At 43.0% G+C, this 9289-nt stretch overlaps 1 protein-coding gene across 1 annotated transcript in view; it reads right to left on the bottom strand.

Moving 5' to 3' along the window:
- The window catches only part of ELL2 (elongation factor for RNA polymerase II 2), a 91111-nt gene that overhangs the window by 81226 nt on the left and 596 nt on the right, over positions 1-9289 (bottom strand). The gene's annotated exons all lie outside the window — the stretch shown is intronic.

The following is a 9289-nucleotide window of genomic DNA, read 5'->3' as shown; positions in this document are numbered from 1 at the left end:
CAACCATGAACATTTTTTAGGCTTGGTAGGGGATATTATTCCTACAGACGAATTTGTATGTGCTGCAAATATATCTAGGTATATATAGTAGGGAACACAGGAGTCAAAGTTAAACAAACTTGTAAGCCATAACCAAACACTTTGAAAAAAATGAATCACTGGGTTTCAGAACTTAGGGCGATGTACCTGGGGTACACCTAGGTCACATGATGTCCCATAGCACCCGTAAAACTTTTATATACTTACATTGGTGAGTAGTGACTGGGGCCTTTAAGCCTTGCCAGTGGACACCTAAGAGACAACTATGGAAGGAAAATGAAGAAAATTCAAGGAAACTATTCACCCAAAGGACTAATGGACCACAAAACCCACAGCCTCTCCTAGCCTGAGAGCAGAACTAACTAGAGGGTGCTTTGCTACCACTACTGACTGCTCTAATCAGTGTCCCAACAGAAGAGCCTAAGCAGAATGGGGAAAAATATAGAACAAAATTCAAATAATAAGTAAGACCCGACTTACTGGTATGATAGTGAATGATGGAATCTTCAAAATAATGCTCTTCAATAGCCTTCAAACACAGAACAGAACCCACTCCAAAAGACCACCTTTCAGCCAAACAAAAGGCTTGAAAAAAAACACCACCACCCTTGAAGAATGGGTTCCTTAAAATAGTCAACCACAAGGGACTAACAGGGAAGCATTTTTCCAAAACCAAAATTCAGAAGGCAGAAAGGGGCAGCAAAGATGGATGAATAGGAAATGGAGAAGCCAGAAAATAAGTGAGAAGAGTGTCATTGAGGGGATCCCAACTCATGTCATGAACAAAATGTATACAAATTTCTGACTGTAAAGCTAATTCTCTGTAAACGTTCATGCAAACCTCAATAAAAAGTTCAAAAACAAGTCAAAGAACTTATTTAACATGTTACAAAGCAGAGATGTCACCTTGAGGACTAAGATGTTCCTAACCCACGCTGTGCTCTCACTCTCCTTATGCATGTGAAAATGCGGACAGCGGAACGAAGACCAAAGAACTGATGCATTTCAGTTATGGTGTTGGCTGATGCCTTTGAATTATGTTGGCAAAGAACATGAAAGATGCCATGGACTGCTAGAAGAACAAATTTGTTTGGAAGATGTACAGCCAGAATGTTTCTCAGAAGCAAAGAAGTCGAGACTTGATCTCATATACTTTGTGGATATTATCCCCCAAAAGACCCTTAGGAAGATAGATTGGCACAGAGGCTGCCATGGTGGGTTCAAACATGGTGAAAACTGTGAAGATGCTGGAACGATTGGAAGGGTTTCATTCTGTTATACAGAGTAAGAACAAGTTGCTAAGAGTAAGAACAAGTTCAATGGCACCTAACAATCACAATTTCCACTTCCCTTAAAACATCAACAATCCCTCAAATTATCATCCAAATAAAAAGTTTTTATATAAGACATGTAAGCATAAAGAAGAGCTGACACCAAGGGTTCACGTAGAAAGAACATATTTTGAAAATGATGGCAACGTATGTATAAATGTGCTTGGTATAACTGATGTATGGATTGTTATAAGCACCCCAATATAATGATTTCTATATATTATACATATGGTTTATATTTTTTATATATATGTAAAACCTCATCCAAATGCAAGAACTGGTTTCAATGGTAATAATAAGCACTGACATTTGTGAGGCACTTGCTCTTTCATTTTCACTGGGACAACTATTTGACAACGATTTTTGGTATTTACACTCTAAGATCATGAATGTGTCAGTACTAACAGTAAAAGTAAAAGTAAAAGAATGGCATTATCATCATCATTGTTTAGTGAATCTGAAAGAAACACAACATAAAAAAAAAGACATGTAAGCAACAACACCATTAGCATTATTCTAGTCTGGCCTCAGACACCCAGATACATTTCTTAACTCTGTCTCTTCATTATCAAGAGAAAGATTGAGTACATAATTCACCAAAATGATATGAATCATCTGTATCTCCCTACCTCATGAACTCTTTCAATTGCTTCTCATGTCATTTTGGCTATATCCCTCCTTAGTTCCACTGGTGAGAAATCACAACTCCTCCCTCTACCTTTAAAACCTGGTGTTAAATCCTGGAAAACCTATTCATTTTTACTGTCTCTCATCAGCATCATAGTTTAGACACCAATCACCTCTAGCCTGGACTACAGATTTCTTTTTAATCTGTTTTATTTCCAGATGCATCTGACACTCATTTTGTACACTCAGGTCAGAGTAACTCTAAAGCAAAGCTGAATGAAATTACACCATTGCCTTAAATTTCTACCTGTCTCCCAGTATTGACAAAAAAAACCCCTCCAGGTTTTCAGTAGGATAATTTGCTTCAAATGGTCTTTTCTTTCTCCAGAAAGACTGTGCTCTCCACCTGCATTTCAATTCAACAGAACAGGGTTGTCCTTGTATTTCTCAGGGCTCACCCTAGATCTTCTACCATTATCTTCTTTGCTCACGCCATTCTCTCTGCTGGAGATGTGCTCTAAGCTCTGTCTGCTGAAATATTTTTACGACTCAAGGATCAATAGATAGAGTCCTCAATAAGAAAAGAAACTCATGTTATCCATCTCACATCCACCTTTCTTCATTACTAGGAAACCAGTCGGCAAATGTCCTGACTTCAGAGTTCAATCCAAGGTGTTAATTTGATTCAAGAACCTTTAAGGAGCTTATAGCCTAATTAATAAGATACTGACTCCCTCTTCTTATAGCCCATATTAAACAGCAGACATGGAAAAGCTTAGTTTTGCCTTTGTTGGCAAAGTATTAGTGAATGCCATTAAACCAGTTCTTCCTGAAGATTTAACATGGCTTGCAAAAGCTATAATGCCACAATAAAAACTATAGATAATCAGAGAGAGAGAGAGAGAAGAAAAAGGGAAAGAAAAAAGAGAAGGGGACAAAAGGAGAGGAGAAAAAGAAGGTAATGTCCCCTGGTAGTGCTCTGACCTGAATTATACCACATTTTCAGCTTCAATTTAGCTGTGGAGATACAGTCATTAATTTATGGTAGTGTATTCCAGACCTGCTTTTCTACAGTTTTGCATAATCATGAGAAATGCTGTATGGAGCTGAGGTATGCAGATAGGCAGTGTGAGGTTAGATACATGCCTTTTTGGAAAACCATATACGCAATGTTTCTTTTTCCCTTAAATTTAGCTCATCACATTTTAGGGACATCTTCCCAAACACTCTAAATAAATTTGGCCCAAACTGGCAAATACGTGGGCGAGACTGTAGCACAGGGCTCCTAAGTCTCAGTGGCAGCAAAAAGGGTCATGGCCTATTTAAAAATGACCCTAGCATTAGTTTGGCTGAAATTCTCATTTTCCTCTGTGCTCTGGCTTTATCATAAATTACCTAATAAGCCATAGAAGCACCGCTTCCTTGATTTTTCACAAGTGCAAATGGAGTAAATGGAAAGGCTGGATCGGGTGGTTGTCCTTGGTAAACTTTCCTGTAAATCATTCCAAGAATTCTACGCCCCTTTCCTTTTAAATTCTGCTCTTGAACATGTTCCAGTACTTCACATATGTTCTTTCTTTCTCTTCCTAATTCTAGTGCCAAGGTTCCCTGTCTTATCTTTTTAGGCAATCTGGCTTAATGCTTTTCACTGGGAGGTGCACCCGCCTTGCTTTGAGCACCTGATCGTTTGAATACATTTTTTAAACACTTATGGCAATGTGAGGCACAGAATTGATTAGAGTATAAAAAAAAAAGGCTTTAAGATCAAGCTCTCAATGCATGTGGGTCTAAGTTAAAAGTCAGTAAGATTAACTTATTTAAACTTGGCTATATATTTTGAAGTGTAATAAAAGGCATGTACTAATGTAAACTTTACAGTTCAACTTAATACACATGATCTGAGCGCTCGTCGGACTGTAGTGGCAGCTCTGAGTGGGCAGGTCTAGCTGCTCAAGGAGCGCCTTCAAGAGAGCCTGGTCTTTGGTAGTTAGAAGGCAGATTACTGGAATTGCATACACATACACACACTTATTTTAAGGGACGTAAAAAAGGATGAGAAGAAAAGCAGGGAATGAAGCCTTTCTGTGCCTTTCCAAAGTACAATAAATCAAATATGCCAAGTTGATACATAACTTTTACTATCACAGCTCGTCTAGCACCTTGACATTTGTTACTGCCAGATGTATACCTTTTATGTGACAGTCAGCCAATTTTGTACAACTGACATGTGGAAAACAAGATAGTCAGTAAGTGAGACGTAAGTGCAGGTGGGAAAACAGGATAATACTATTTGAGTTGTCATCTTTGAAATTTTGAGTAGACAAAAAAAACAACTAAATTGACAGGCTCAGCAATTTGAGACAATTTTTGTGACTTGAGCAGTATGATGAAGAGGTGAGTGACCCCCAAATTGACCAAAGCCCTCCCTTGCACCATCGCATCCCCACATGCAGAACCTGCATCCCACCACCATCACCACGATGCCCACGAGAAAGGGTGAAGGGGATGTCTGGACAAAGTCAATGTGAAAGGCCAGTCACAGAGATCTGCACGGTGAAGTGCTATGTCTATTCCTCTAAAACCAGAGCGAAAGCCTAAAACCAAACAAATGCAAACTTCCTGCCACTGAGTTGGGTCCGACTCACGGTGACCCTATGGAAATCAGGGTAGAACTGTCGCGGTGGGTTGATGACACTGAAACTCCTTATGGGAGTAGAAAGCCCCGTCATTGTCCCGCGAAACTGCTTGTTGTTTTGAATTGCTGACCCTGTGGTTAGCAGCTCAAACGCTTAACCACTGCACCCTGCAAAGACAGGAGAGAAGGTACCCAAATGGAAAAGGGGAAAGCTGGTGCTGGCAAAGTGGGAAACATCTGCAGAAAATGGAGGTTTCAAACCGAGTAGGCACAGAAAGCTGGAGGTGTGGGAACTGCCATGAGAAATGTGTGCCTTTTTGATAACTGTATTTTCCATGACTCTACAACTTGAAATGCTATTTTTAAATCAAATTTCATAAAGACCTAGGATTTCCTTTTACTTTTTTAATGCTACTTTAACACATAAGGGCATTTCACTGTAGTTCGGAGGGGAAGGGACAAATGCCACTAAAGTAATGTCCCCAGGCTGGATTGAGGCAGAAAACACCTTTCCCTACCAGTCCTGAAAGCCTCCCTCTTGGTTCCCAGGAGGGGATCCCTGACAGGGGCTCACATTGGCACACATGCCTTGTGGTGTGGAAAAACTGAAACTTTTTTTTTTAATGTCCTAATGTCCTCTTTTCCCCCTCTGTCTTCAGCATAGACTTGTCTCCCATAAAACCCAGAGACCTGTTGGGACCTGATACCCCAAATTGGTTACCAGTATGCCAGGCAATCTAGACTTTCCAGTGATGCCGGCTCCGTGGCATCCTTCACATAAGCAATGGCTCCTTTCTCTGTGAACAATTGTCTGCTCATGTCTGCCTGAAGTGCCATCATTGTTTATGAAAAGTATCTTTCACAGAGTTGAATATAGTTTGACTTGGGGGTAAGGGGTTTCACTTACTACAAATGAATTACTTAACAATGAAAATAAAGACAGCTACATTACTGAGGAAATTAGCTTAGAAATATTTTTAGAATTTTAAGTTTTCAATCAAAATATGTAATCATTGTAATATATGTTCATTTTAGATATGTAGAGCTTATGTAGACCATATGATTATAGACACCAATTTAGAATGATCATAAAGTTACAATTTGTGATCTTGGTTCTTTACTTAGTAACATGTCCCTTCACTCAAAGTCATCTAAACAGATTTTTTTTAAAAAGCAGCTTTTCAATATGTATTGACATCTGAATTTATTCTACGAATCAAGAAAACAACTTTTTTATAATCAAGCAATTTGAAACTGCTCCCATATTCATATTGAATGAAAAACAACTTATTCTAATTATAACTCTTCCCTGGGTTTACAATGCTCCCTCCACCCCCCACCCCCCCCCAAAAAAAAAGAAATCCCTGTATGAGATTTCCCCAAACAGTATTCCTTATCCCTTCTCTACAAATAAAGAAAACTTGAATCATGCATGAATGTCAATTAGTTTTGTGTTTTGAAGCTGTGAGGAATTGCAATATGAGAAGACCAAATTCTCAGATTATTTATTAAAAACTTTGCTTCCATGAACTCTAAAAATCTAGTCGATTTACTTAATTACAGCTAAAGAGCTTCTTTGTTCTGCCTCAATCTTAGCTTCCTAAAATTCCTAAATTCACATCCCCAAAATCATAGGTCAAGTGGATTAATTTTTTAAAGAATTTTTTTGGATAAAATAATCGAGACAAAAAGAACGCTGATGCTTAATTTAGGAAATCAATCCATTGAATTCCTAACCCTTAGAGAGCCATGAGAAGAGAAGGGACAGGCCCAGGGAGCTTGTAGTCAGCATTGCGCACCTCCCTTATTTAAGCACAGGAATTGTGTGAGAACCAGAACCTTCCTCCCAATTTGTCAATGCATGCTGACACATTTCAAAAACACGATTACAGTGAAAAGGCATGAGTCCTTCTTCTGATAATGATAGAAAGTAGGAAGGATCAAATTAGTATCCTTTGACTAGAGGGGAAAAAACCTCAGATGCCGATTGCTGGCAATGGTTCATGTGCCCAGGGAGGTGTCCCCGCCTGGCCTGTCAGGAGGAGGGACACTGAGGACACACTTGGGGTAGTTTTAACTGAATCTAAATCCTTTCTGTATAGTATCCTACCAGTGTTGAAAGTCTCACCCCAATTCCTGCTGTTCTGAGCCTCCTAAAAATTACTTCTGCGGTAGAGATGAATGTGTACCAGTCAGGAGGTGGTTAAGTCCAGAACAGGGCAGTGTCCAGTTGCAAAGGCCAAGTCAGCATATTTCCTCCCCTCCCGCTGCACACCACCACTTCTACCACCAGTTTTTCAAGAGAAAGAATCCCAGGGCTCACTCAGTCTAGCTGCCCCCACACAGGGAAACGTAGGACTGAGGAAAAAGTCTTTCCCTATGCCTTTGTACAGATGAACCAGACCCATTAATTCATATTCAGAGATGGAAAAAGATGGTCACAATATTACAAGGCAATAGTAGTAGTCAGGAGCAAACAAAGCTACCACCTACAGTAACTTTGACTGAAAATGTGAAATAAAAATACAGAAACCAACAAAAAAAAGGAACACAGTGGAAGATTGGGAAGGAAATCAGAAAATTTTCGATTTCTTATTTCTAACAAGACATTGGTATATAAATGTGGGGGGTTTAAGAGTCAAATCAATCCACTCTTAATTGCAAACAAGCACAAATGAAAGCTACACATTAAGGCAGGAAAGCAAACAGCACTCTCTGGGTCAGCTCTGTTGGCCCTCGGTGATCTTGCAGATAGTGGGCACAGGGGTGGGGGTGGACAGGAGGCTTTCTGATCCCTCACTGCTCTCTGGCCATCATTACCCACTCCTCACCATACCCCTTCACCTCTAGGTGTATGATGGTTGCACGGTTTTCCTGTTGCTGCTCCCCATGGGTGGTTCGGGGAGCCAGTGTCCCAGACAATGCCTTTCCTCGCCTGCCCTCTGTGCACCAGTTTTTCTCTGTTCCCTGGTTCTGTTTCTGATTATGGGTTGGACTCTCTTGCTAGCTTCTTCCTCTTCTAGTCCTAGTGTTTTTCTTTTTTACATCCTCTATCCCACAGCCATTCTCCTCCCCACACCCTCCTCTGGGAACAGGCAAGCTTATCACTCCATTTTGTAGGGCTGAGTTTCTTTTCTCTGCCCCCACCCCTCTTTCTATCTGGCTCCCCCCAGATGGGCCTCCCACTCAGTGTTGGAGCTGGGCTCTCCCCTGCCCATGCACCTGTCTGAAAGTAGCTTTGGGTGCAAGCAGTTTTGCATTTCTTATATGCTTCTGGGTCACCCTCTCTCCTCCCCACCCCCAATCCCTGGGATTTCATCTCTCTCTCTATGCATGCCCATTCCCTCTAGCCCAAGGGAGCGCCCCTGAGTATTTGTCACCAAGAGCTTCTCTGGAGGGCCCTCATATATGCACTGACATACATTTAACTCACTCTGTGAAAGCCCTCTTGATAACAAGCTTGCCTTCATGAGTCTCTCCTGATCTATCACGTGCGTTCATCTACAACTGGGTGTCTCACAGTTGGGTGAGGGGGTCTCTCTGAACATGCTTTCTCCCAGGTTCAGAAGCTCGAAGAGAAAGCCGAAAGCCGGGAGGGAAGTTTACATCTCCTCTCCAGTGGCTCTGCCTCTATGCAGTCAAAGGACCTAGCACTAGTGGGAGCTCAACAGATGTTCTTTTCCCCACTTTTATCTGAATAACTATGTGAGCTAGTGTCTGGGTGCCCCCCTTCCCTTCTATGAGACCAACTGGAGTGGTTTCCTTGGCATCAGCTGGGCTGTATGTCAGGATGTCCTGTGGGCTCTATCTCCCTCTGTCTTCTCTCCTCTCAGGAAAATGTTACCAGTCCTCCATATGGTATTCCCTTGCCCTCTGCAATGTGTCGACTCCCATCTTCCTCTCAACACACACAGTACTGTATGCCCATAAAGGCTTCCCCGTGTGCCCTGGTCTCCGCATCTCTTCAGGGTCTCACCCCTCCCCCAACAAGAAAATGTGTTCCTGGGGCGTGTTCTCCAGTTCCGCGTCTGTGCGTCCATCTGAGCTATCCTTCAAGTCTGTGTGTACGTGTCCAGGGGTCCGGAAAGCCGGGTGAGAGATGACCCGCGAGTCTCGGCTCTGGGTAGAGTGTCACCCCACACCTCGGGCGTCCGATGTGTCGGTGGGACGTGCCACTCTTAGGAAAGCGCTGGCGGTGCGAGGGCCCTCGGGGCTCTGCCCCGTACCGGGTATCGGTGTGTCTGCCCGGACGCGGCTCGTCTCCGGGAAGGCAATGCGCCCGTGTCCCCGCTTGTGCCCCGCTTCCTCCATACAAGAGGCCTTGAGTCCGATCTCTAAGAATACGCTACTTGTCACCCCATCACCCCACTACCATAAGCGGAGCGCCTGTGCCCCAAAGTCCCTGGTAGTGAGAGGGGTGTCAACGGTGCCCGGCGCTCCTCTGTTCCGGTTTCCGCGGGGCCACGGGACCTACGTGTCACCCCAGTTCAGAACTGCCTGTGCCCGCGGGTCTTGCTGGGTTGGGAACCCGCACAACCCGCGCCCGCACCCCCACTGTGGGCGGCGTTCGACTCGCTGGTCTTCCCAGCGCATCGCTAGCTCCTTGGGGCGGAGGAGCCAGGAAGCCCCCGGGGCGCCGTCGGAAAGCCCCGGTGCG

Source organism: Echinops telfairi, unplaced genomic scaffold (assembly GCF_000313985.2).
Source record: "Echinops telfairi isolate 266 unplaced genomic scaffold, ASM31398v2 ScPeMD7_7469;HRSCAF=8507_1, whole genome shotgun sequence".
NCBI classification, from domain to species: domain Eukaryota; kingdom Metazoa; phylum Chordata; class Mammalia; order Afrosoricida; family Tenrecidae; genus Echinops; species Echinops telfairi.
Note: the sequence above shows the minus strand (reverse complement) of the source record. Positions and strands in the feature narration are given on the sequence as shown.